The sequence below is a fragment of the Perca flavescens genome, chromosome 11 (genome assembly GCF_004354835.1).
Source record: "Perca flavescens isolate YP-PL-M2 chromosome 11, PFLA_1.0, whole genome shotgun sequence".
NCBI classification, from domain to species: Eukaryota; Metazoa; Chordata; class Actinopteri; order Perciformes; family Percidae; genus Perca; species Perca flavescens.
In genome coordinates, this window is record NC_041341.1 from 31276143 (window position 1) to 31288224 (window position 12082).

At 39.7% G+C, this 12082-nt stretch overlaps 1 long non-coding RNA gene across 2 annotated transcripts; it reads right to left on the minus strand.

The window, feature by feature from the left end:
- Positions 1–621: 621 nt before the first annotated feature.
- On the minus strand, positions 622–7436 carry LOC114563582 (uncharacterized). 2 transcript variants are annotated; one of them, XR_003693664.1, is made up of 4 exons: positions 7345–7436; positions 6475–6638; positions 5825–5949; positions 622–733 (listed from the first exon to the last, which is right to left on the minus strand). It is a non-coding gene; the product is annotated as an uncharacterized LOC114563582 (long non-coding RNA). The 2 variants fall into 2 exon arrangements; XR_003693665.1 differs by having other exon boundaries at positions 5814–5949.
- Positions 7437–12082: the final 4646 nt, after the last annotated feature.

Sequence of the window (12082 nt, forward strand, 5' to 3'; positions counted from 1 at the left end):
GACGAGCGCTAAAATGGAATTTTAAAAATTGTGAGTTTATGCTTGTATGCATTGCAAATCAAGCCAAAAGTACTCCTTGTCTAAGGTAGAAAAGCAATGATACTTGTAACTGCTACAACTGAACTTGTAACTGCTTTTTCCAGTCTTTGTTCAGATGCAAAAGCCCGGATGCACTCCCACAATAAAGTCAACATTAATTCAATACCATTTCCTTAATTGCATTCAATTACGAGCAACGGGAACAAAAAACAGAGCCAAGATTTTGTAAACAACAAATCCTCTGTTTACAGAAATTTCTTATCTGGGGATGTGCAGGACATTAACCACGAGAAATATTTGTTTTGTTTGAGACTCAAGGAAAAAGCATTGTGACTAAACCAGTGGATATAATCATAAACATGACTTTCTAACCATGGGTTCTACAACAGTTAAAACATAACAGTTCTGCAGGAGTGGACATGTTTTGTTTGGAAACTTTTTATCAATGTTTATATTGTATTATCCATGATTTATTATTATCATTTCATCCCAAAACTGTATATTTAGCTTAAAGACATTTGGGATTTACAGCATTATGACAGTGGTTCCCAAGCCGAGGTTCAGGGCACTCAACTCATTCTGGTATGCTGCTCGTTTCTACTGGCAGTGGGCCACCGCCACCGACTGCTCTCTTGTGCTCAGATGTCTTGATTGGAGCCAGATGAAGAATCTCTGAAGACACTGCCATTTCTTTCTAAATTCACATTCAAAACCCAATCATAACGTTTAGTCTTTGGTTATTTTGGTGTATGCGCAATATTGGATGGAAATCTGTTCCATGAAGCAACTGATTATGTGACTGTTACACAAACCGCATCGACAGGGAACAGCCTATCATAGGGAAAGAACACGTTAGTTTGTCATTATTCTTTCCTTAAGTCTCGTATGAAATTCAACTGGGCACTGATATCTCAGCAGAAAAGTACACGTCACAGACTTTACCATTACTTTTCAGTGGTGGAATGTAACCAAGTACATTTATTCAAGTACCCTCTTTAGATCTCCAAAAGATGTACTATAGAAACTTAGATTCCTACATACATTTTGCTTTCCTTAATGTATTCGTTTCCTTCCCATTACCACAGACAGACAGTATGACAAAAATGTGTTTTTGGAACATTACAGCAAGTAAACATGTTTAAAGTAGAAACTAACCTGAAAATGAGCATACATGTCTCCTTTAAGTTATTAAGACTTACACAGTTATCAAAGTGTTTGATTTCGTGCACAGTAGTACAGCATACTACATGCTTCAGATGCTTGCCTTTACAGCGTAAAGACAAGCATCTGAAGCATGTAGGCCACTCCTGTGTTTATCTCTGTTGCTCCTTGCCAGATTGTGAGTTTATGCTTGTATGCATGGCAAATCACGTCAAAAGTACTCCTCGTCTAAGGTAGAAAAGCAGTGATACTTGTAACTGCTACAACTGAACTTGTAACTGCTTTTTCAGTCTCTTCAGATGCAAAAGCCCGGATGCACTCTCACAATAAAGTCAACATTAATTCAATACCATTTCCTTAATTGCATTCAATTATGAGCAACGGGAACAAAAAACAGAGCCAAGATTTTGTAAACAACAAATCCTCTGTTTACAGAAATTTCTTATCTGGGGATGTGCAGGACATTAACCACGAGAAATATTTTTGTTATGATCATAAACATGACTTTCTAACCATGGGTTTTAAAACAGTTAAAACATAACAGTTCTGCAGGAGTGGACACGTTTTGTTTCGACATTTTTATGAATGTATTTGTATTATTATTATTATTATTATTATAATAATATTGTATTATCCATGTTTTTTTTATTATTATCATATCCTTTTAGTCTTTGGTTATTTTGGTGTATGCGCAATATTGGATGGAAATCTGTTCCATGAAGCAACTGATTATGTGACTGTTACACAAACAGCATAGACAGGGAACAACCTATCATAGGGAAAGAACACGTTAGTTTGTCATTAATAATTTCCATAAGTCTCAACTGGGCACTGATATCAATATTCAAGCGACTTTCAGTTCGTGAAAAGCGCTATATAAATTCAGTTTATTATATCTCAGCAGAAAAGTACACTGACAGATGTTACCATTACTTTTCAGTGGTGGAATGTAACTACGCATTTATTCAAGTACCCCCTTTAGATCTCCTAAACATGTACTATAGAAACTTAGATTCCTACGTACATTTGGCTTTCCTTAATGTATTTGTTTCCTTCCCATTACCACTCAACTACAACTACTAACTGGTATGGGTTACATATTGTGGGCGGGAAAACATAACTATCTTTATGACAACAAGCAAAGACGGTATACCCACTTCAAGGCAGTGGTTTCTCACAATGGCAGGAAGACTCTTTAGTGCTTGTGTCCCTCTCACTAAGGATCAACCTGGACAGACATTTCCTCGTGTGATAACAGAGCTACACTCTGCAGTTGGTTTTGTTAGCAGACGTCCTGAATAGTCAGCTCCATAAACACTTATTTCCCTTTTCTCTACTTTGGGCGGGAGAGGATTTGGGCATGTTGAACATTCCAGCAGGTCTTGCTGAATGACAGCTTTACTTTAGGAGAACCATGTTTTGTCTTCATGAAGCAAGAGAAACAAATTGTTTAACAACCAATCAAGCTAGGTTCACACATTTGGTGTGTTGTGCCTCAAAGACAACATCCATACAGTTTAGTGTATAAAAACAAACATTAAAATTAACAATACATATGAGATACAATTCCTTGGTCCCACTCAAGTTCATTGTAAAGCGCTTTGCAACAGAGTAATCATATCCACAATACTAACCCTACTGGACAATATGATCTAGGCTGCACAATGCTTGTTTGTTTTCTATTCATCCTTTTATTTCCACATAAAAATAAAAATTTCTAAATTATGAGCTAAATGGGTTTTTACTGCAGGTTTGATAAGCCCACATTCACACCCCTAACCCACCATGACGTACATCACACACACACGAGGGTGTGTGTGTGTCAGGTCTTTCAGAGGCAGAAGATCAGGAAGGCACCTGGCCATATTTACACAGATCTTCAACAGATCTGGAGCTGTGTGAAGTCCCTCCCTGCTTTAAACGCTCCACCATCATCCCCGTCCCCCCCAAAAAAACATAACATAACAGGATTAAATGACTACAGAACTGTCTCATAAATGACTACAGACCGGTCTCATAAAATTTTTTGAGAGGCTGATGTTGGCCCAACTGAAGGACAGCACAGGGCCCCTGCCGTTTGCCTAGCAACCAAATAACTCAGTGGCTGATGCAGTCAACATGGGACTGTACCATCCTGGTCAACGTTTTTTAGGCTGAGGACCCCTTAGCTAAAAGAGAGACAGAGCAGTACTACTTATGTTGTAAAATTGAGTTCAAAATAAAAGCCACCCTACAATAATGTGTAGGTTGGCCTAAGGCCTTTTACAATAGATTTTTTTTTTTTTTTTTTTTTTTTTTTTTTTTTTTTTTAAATGGTGCATAGAATACTAAGCTATTTTTTTTTTCTTCATAATATATATTTATGTTTTAATATTAAACATACATGTGGCACAGGCAATCCTTTACTGTATTTGGATGATTACTTTAGTGGCTAGCGTACCAATTGACCAGTAAGCCTATCAAATTTTTTTTTACACAAATAGGCTGGTTTAACGTTGCTAATAAAATGTTCTTTATTATATATGTATATTTCTTCATCAACTTTGGTGTCCCCCCACCGCCCCCCTGCAGTAACTCTGAGGACCCCCTAAAAGGTTCCTGACCCCATGTTATAGATCTTTGACCGAGACCATCAGTACTGGCATCCCCCAGGGATGTGTGCTCTACCCACTGCTCTTCTGTACTAACAACTGCACCTCAGAAGACTCATCTGTTAAATTCCTGAAATTTGCAGACAACACAACAGTCATTGGCCTCATTCAGGACAGTGACGAGTCTGCTGGCCCTCTGGTGTGGTCAGAACAACCTGGAGCTGAACGCTCTCAAAACTGTGTAGATGACATTGGACTTTAAGGTGAGCCCCCCCACCCCCCATCACCATACTCAACAAAATTGTCTGCGCCAGCTCAGGAAGTTCAACCTGCCTCAGGAGCTGCTGATACAATTTTACTCCGTCCTATCCCTGAACGATAACCCGTTGTAGCCAGACCATACTCCAGGGATGACACAGCGCTGTGGAGGCTTTTCGTGAATGACTTTTGACACAGGATAATACAACTAATTAATAAAACCAATTAAAATGGCTCGTGATTAGGCACAAACAAAGCAGCTTTAGAGTTGATCACGCTCCTATCAGAATTGGAACCAGAGCTGCCGCTGTTGGTGTTAGTTGAACTGCTGATCTCTTCCAGGTTCCATGCGACCGATTTAGCAAGGAGTTAAACCCCTAAACCTCCGTGTCAAATCCAAGGGCACAGGAAGTATGGCGTTACATCACACGGGGAGTCTGTGTCCGTTGCCATGGACACAAATGCACAACATGCACCGGTTGCAAAATTCCACAATATGCAATGTTTTAGGACTAAATATGGCAGAATCACTTTTCGGTGAGAATGAAGATATAATTAGGAATTTGCACTGCACACACATGCAACATACACACTATCCACACACATTCAAAGAAAGAAACCTTCACACACAATGCACACATATACAAAGACAGCCTCACAGGTCTCTCCACACACACACACACACACACACACACACACACACACACACACACACACACACACACACACACACACACACCTCTGTCAAGGCTCAGCCTTCTATTCTCACTTGCTGCAGCGTCCGTGCCACCGTTACGATACACCTGTCATCACGATGTCAGCTGCCAAACAGCTATCTGGCTGATGTACAGCTACTTCCTGGAAGCTCTTCAAGCTGATGTAGACTCACAGACACGGCACAGTTTCACAGAATTAAGCAATAAAGCTGCCAGCTTATGACAGAACATTTTCTTAAAAAGTATTACTGAGCATGGTGGAAATGTCGAGTTGTTCCTATTTATCTATAGATATTTAAGACAAAGACCTCTTCTTCTGTGCAACAAGGGTTCTTTGCATGCCTGGGGGGGTGGGGAATCATCAGAAAATGTTTCTACTGTTGAATGCTCAGCAGTAGAGGGAATAGACAGACACATCAGCATGCATAAAAAAAAAAATAAAATAAAAAAGCAATGACTGTGCACTCCTGGCAGAATGCACTGAAATCAGTACATTTTGGTTTTTAAAAGCTTTTTTGGGGACATATTTTTGACAGGACAGCTCAAGACATAAAAGAGGAGAGAGAAAATAGCCGCAGGTCGGAGTCGAAACCCTGGCACGCTGCGTCGAGGAGTAACCCTCTACATATGGGCGCACGCTCTATGGGCGCCCGCAATCAGTGAGTTTAACAGCAGCTTGATTAGTGTGTAATCAACAACCCCAGCATCCCAACCCAAACTCTTCCTACTGTTCAATTTGTTTTTTTTGCATTTGGATAAATGGCACTGACAAACGAGTTTCAAGTTTCTGTGAATATAAAAAAAAGGAATAGGTAGGTCAAGTGCCTATGTTTTATCTGGTTTTACTTGTGGTTTGTACTGGGAAATAGTCATTTTACAGCTCAACCTAAAACAGGCTGAGATGCACAAGTCAGACAGATAATGCAACAGTACCCACTATGTCACATCCTCCAAAATCCTCAAAAGAAAAATCCTCTGATTACCTACTCTCCGTCTCTGTCAACCAATCCTCCTCTGACAAAAGCATTCAGTTCAAATTACTTCTCACCAAAGACACACCTCTCAGTAACACGTCCTCTTCTTCCCTTACTGGTCCGCTCCACCTGCACAGTCACATTAGTTGGCTCCAACCTCCTGCCGACACCAGACACTGGAGCAGGGCTTTTTCCCCTCCACCTGCATCTCTGTGGAACGCATTAGAGACTTTTTATTGGATCAATCATATGAACATTATTGTTTTGAATTTATTTTTTTTTCCCTTTTGTCTTATTTTCATGTCTCTTTATAACCATACTACACAGACCTATGCAGCTCTTGCTGTTGCCATGCAACTATAAGCCCTTATGAGTCAAAGTTCTGACTTGCTAAAAAGTATAGCTGCAGCGATTAACCAACTAATCAGTCTGTTTTGATAACCGATTAATCTTTAATGTAAAGAAAATGTTGAGATATTGAGATTTCCTGCTCAGTTTTCTTTTATATCATATTAAACTGTGTATCTTTGGGTTTTGAACTGACAAAACAAGACATTTAAAACATCACCTTGGAGAAACTGGGATGGACATTTTTCACTATTTTCTGACATTTTATAGAACAATTAATCGAGAATCTGCTGAATAATTGATAATGAAAAGTATAGTTAGTTGTAAACCTCATTGGCTTAATTAAATACCCTTCAACATGAAAAACCCTCAAAAACACTGCCTCACCATTTTACATCCTGTAAGCCAAGGCTCCCCCCTGGGTGTTTCCCAAGGAACAGGAAGGCTCGGTGAACCCCTCACCCGGTCAGAGGGAGAGAAGCAACAGCAAGACTCTCGCATATCTGCACCTGTCCACGCTGTGATCCCAAGGAGGCCCCTGCTGGGACGCTCTGGGGCATGAAGACAAGTTTGTGAGGGTTCAGAAAGAAATGAGGGATAGACAGAAGAGAAAGTAGCAGTGCAGGTCAGATAGAGTCAGGCTCAATTTCCTGGTAGATTAGCCTCTTCTACATCTAAAATGTTGCATACCCCACCCACTCTAGATTAACCACCTTAATTAAATACAGCAGGATAAACATTTGATATTTCCCAACAGAAAGAATCAACATGAAAATCAACTCAAGCACAGACTCTGAGCAAATGTTGCCATGGCTTTACAATCACATTTTACCCGAGGTAATCAGGCAGCAGAGTGCTGGTGTTTGGACATAAGACGCAACATTCCTTTAAAGTAATTTCAATCAAGTAAAAGAAACATTCCTTTAACTTTTACTCAAGTAAAAGTAACCTTCCTTTAACAAACTTTTACACAAGTAAAGTTACTTGTGTAAATAGAGTAAAAATAGCAAAAACTGAAATGTAGGTCAGTTAAAATGTATTCGGAGTAAATGTTAGTGCTACAGTTTAGATGTTAAGAACACATGTCAAAACCCAGCATGTGGGCAACGACAAAAAACGTGAAAGGACACAAATAATACATTATTTATTATAAAAAAAGAGACTAAATTCAGGACACATTTAAGTACAAGGTGTGCTAGTCATGTGGGTGTGTGTAGATAGTGTTGTGAAGTAAAAGATAAGTAACAAATAATTTACCAAACAAAAAGGTTGCAAGTGCTGGCAGAAAGAGAGCAAGAGCAACTGGAAGCTGGGCCTTTCTAGCCTGTGGAACAATGGGACCAGGTGCTTCCAATCTGGCGTCAAGGAGAAGCCATTAAAGGCCCCCCACACAGGTGTTTTAAGTTATTCTAGCTGATTAGAGCTCTTCCCAGGACTGTGTGGGTGTGTTTAGAATGATTGACTGACATCTTTCTGAGCCTTCTGTTCGCTTTGTTGTACCTTTGAGGGCAGGGCAAAGGACAGCCGAAACATTGTTATTGGTAGATGAAATTTGTGACGTAATAAGTTCCCATCAAAGCTCCGGCCCTCCTTCAAACCTGAGCAGAGGTCTAATCAGCCAGAATAACTGACAATACCTGTGTGGGTGTTCAGAGGCTTTAAAGCAACACTAGCCGTGCGTTCATGGGCATCGGAAAAACGTTTTTTCCGAGTGAAAACGTCACCATTCACGTCACTTCCTGTGGGAATCAGAGGTGGGAAACTGGGGCTAGATTTTACTAACAGAGTTTCCCAGTTGGTGACGACTGACGTTTGATGTAGGCGACTTTGGTTCACTGAAACTATTTCAATGACAATAAACTGTTTATTGTGAACAAACGCCTCTGCCAAGAAACACACACAGACATAACATGTTTCAAATTATTCATAAATAGGCATATGTAGGAAAAAATCAACACCTTATCCATGTCCTTTCCCGTTGGTTGTCCTGCAGATAACACAAACTTGTTATTGTGGCCTCCATGTTTTCACACACCTGATGCTCTAGGCTACGGCCAACCGTTGGCGGCAGTCATGCAACAAGTTGTTATGCCAAACGCCAACATAACAGAAGAAGAAGAACACGCATCCCGACCATGTGAACGCTGGCAGTCGGAAGAACAACGTAATCACGGGGGCGTGATATTCCCAGGTGGCATGAACGCACCATAGGTAACTTTTCCCGCTTTGGTCACCCTACAGGTTGGAAGTGGAATTGTCCATTACGTTACATTGTCCAGTTCATTCGAACTACAGATCCGCTACCCGATCTGGCAAACTTGCATAATGTAATGTAATGGACAATTCCGCTTCCAACCTGTAGGGGTACCGGAGCGGGAAAAGTTACATAGTGATGCTTTAAGTGCTGCAGCACATACACACAGGGGCCATCACAATGTAATTCCTATCAAATTAAAGGAGACGTTTAGGCTACCAAATACAGTGCATTAACATTTCAACATGTCCAAACCAACAATTTATTCTTTTTTATAGCCGCCACATTGCAACCTGTGCTCAGAACTATCAATTATAAAACCACCATTCTCAGTGTAACCTTAATGGACCTTTTTCACAGCAGACATGTTGACTTATCATAGTAGGAAAATCACAGCTGAAATTGATAACCTTAACGATGGCTCAAGTCCATCAAGTGTCCCAGTAAGATATTTTAGTGAGTCAGCATGCACAATACCAGGGCCTCTCGTGGAATGCAGCCATCATTAATGGGTTTGAATACACCTGTGCTTTTCGTAATATGACATGTCAACATGTCTGTTATGAAAAAGGGTTATTGAACCAAAAAAGAGACAACAGTTTTCAAACATGTTATGCTGACTGAGGCGCTCAAGTCACTCTGACAATTGCCCTGTAGTGCCCTGAACTACTACAACTACTATTTCTAGTCACAGTTCCATTATCTTTATTGTGACTATTATTGCCACGGTTCATCACACCCCCAACCAGCACAGTAAGACACTGCCTACCAAGAGCCTGCAGAGGTTTCTCTCTTAAAATGAAGTTTTTCCTCACCGCTGTTGCGCTAAATGCTTGCTCTTAAGGGAATTATAGAGTGGTCTAAACCTACTCTTATCTGTAAGATGTCATGAGATAACTCGTTATGATTTGATACTATAAATAAAGTGTAATTGAATTGAATCTTGGTTGTGTGTAGCTTTGTTTGGCCAAGCTGGTATATATGCCCTCTTCTCATTCAGGGAGGTCAGTTTGTTGATTTCATATCCTGTTGTGGTTGCTATTTTGAGTACAGTTATAATTTTGTTGAACTCTTTATAGGCCTATATATTAAGTTCTTGGTTTTTAATCATTTTGTGTGAATGCAAACCCTCTTATTCAACAAAACCTGTTTAGGGAATGGTGAGATGAAGCCTTATCAAACAAAGTGGCAGAAACACACAGAAATAAACATGAAAAATGACCTCACGAGCAGGGGGTAGAAATGACGTGAATACAAGATTTTGATAGGTTTGAATGATGAGCTGAACCCAAATGCAGACATAACACAGAGCCAGAGTGTGAATTAACAGGTTTATTCAAAGTACTTGAGTATCAAAACCAAGTCCAGGTTTCCAGGGTGGAGAACAGGTCCGGTGGTTTCCGGGCAGGAGCGGGGTCCGTCAGAGTAATACAGTAGGCTGGCTAGTAATGGGGTTCGGTGGTGGTTCCCTGGTCCGGTGGATGGCAGGAGTGAAGCAGTAGCAGCAGCCAGGTTCCGACGGCAGCCAAGGAACAAGAGAAAGGATCAGGACAGGCAAAAATACAACCGACTAAACCGATAGCACAGTTTGTCAGGCGCTAGACTAACTGTGGTAGTCTTGACTACGATCTGACGAAGAGTGGAGGAATATGAACCAGAGGTTGATTGTGGTAGTTGAGAGGCAGCTGGAAGCCTGACTCCCGCACACCAGACTCCACTCCTGCAATTAGGACAGACAGAGGGAGGGAGAGAGGAGAGACAAAGAAGCTACCTAGGAGCAGCAGGCCTAACCATTTTTAATTTGTGCATACACACAAGCTAAAATCAAATATAAATATACAAACGTTTCATAAATGAGGACCGTGTTATCTCAATATGAAATGAGTACTCCTTAAAATAAGAACTGTATGTCCTTTATGTAATCGTTTAGGTGTATCTGTGCGGACATGGCACATGTATTTATGTATATATTTATTTTTTTATTATTACTTTTAATCCCTTTGCTTATTTCATTCTCTTTTGATTTAAATTTTCCTTTACTTAGTTACCTTGCTTGCAATGTGTTTTTTTTACATTATTATTTTTATTTTTATTATTATTATTAATAGTAGTATTATTATTAGTATTATTATCATCATCATCATCATCACTGGCTGGATTGCATAGATATGTATAGCCTATATATATATATATATATATATATTTATATATATATATGAATTGAACATTGCAATTATATGAGAATTGTACTGTACTGTAATGAATGTATGGTAAATTATTTGAATGAGTTGCAATAAAAGTATCAAAAATAAAATAAAATAAGAATTGTTGAATCCCTTCTGAATACCCACAGAAACATTTGTAGGACAAGGATTTTGATCTTGGGGAAAAAAAAGTCGCTCTTACATCGAGTCTTGGTTTCCTGACTCAGATCTGCTCTGAGCTTGGCCAACAGTCTTTAAAAACCTACTAGTCTGACCTGTTGACAGTAATTTCCGAGATTCTCTAAAAGGTAAACAATCTTGCTCAGCATCGTTCCAGAGAAGTTGGCCTTTCTCCTACGTACTCCTATATACACAAAAGCAGCTATCAGTACAAGACAGGGTAAATATTTTCATTAAGCAAAAGGCCTCCCTTCGTCCCCATTTCCTCTGCTGTCAATTAGGGTTACATGATGGGGGTGATCAGATAGAGATAAGCACACACATTGGCGCCTTCTCATCCTGTGGAGCTTTTTTTCGGTCTTTTTCAGTGTGTTAGTGAAGGCTTGAGACTACATTGTTGTGTTGACATGAGTCAAACCCTTACCTTTGTACTCCTGAGTAAGGTAGGAACTTGTTTTCCTCATTGGGAAGCTCATGCGCGTATACTACCAGACAATGAGGAATGCAACATCTTTTGGGGCTGCAGTGTGTTGTGGTCTAATGAGGTTCTGCTAAAGTTATCATTTCCCTTGTCTGGAATGGAATTCCCACCCATTTTCCTAAGCCAGTTAATGCATTTGTTTCTTTTATTAGGACAATTCACATTAATCAACAGTTCTGTAAATGCACCAGTGTTAGCCAGACGGCTAATTTTCAACTGGGGTCCAAGTTGCCTAGCATGTACGTCCTTATGGTGGGACGAAACCGGAGCACCCGGAAAGCCATGCAAACACAGTGAGAACATGCAAACTTGAAACAGAATTGATTGATTGATTGATTTATTTTGGATTTGACAAACAACATAATCCAAAGGATAGCATGTTAAAGTGTAAACACTTATTTCCAACATGGTCCTTGGTGTTAAAACATGCAACACATAACAAAGACCTATTTCTGGTCAAAAACAATAACATATAATACAAATCATCCAAGGTTTAAAAGCATTCTAAAATCAAAGAATCATAGCTCACATAAAATAATCAATCTACTCTAATTAAAAAATATTGGCTACTCTGTTCCATAAAAATACCTTTACTTTATATCTAAAAGCCCCCCTGGTGTTTACAATTTTGAGGGAAAGTGGCAGATTATTCCACAATGTTATACCTGTATAAAAAAAAGAACTTCTAGCTGCATTGTTGACTCTGGGCACTTTACAAGAACGGACACTGGCCCGAGTATTGTGATTATGCTGTGTAAGAACCATTTTTATATGGGAATGTAAATATTTGGGAGCAGAGCCATTTATGACATTAAACATATGATTCAACTTTAACTGCTCCACTCTAACATGAACTGGCAGCAACCCTACCCTTTT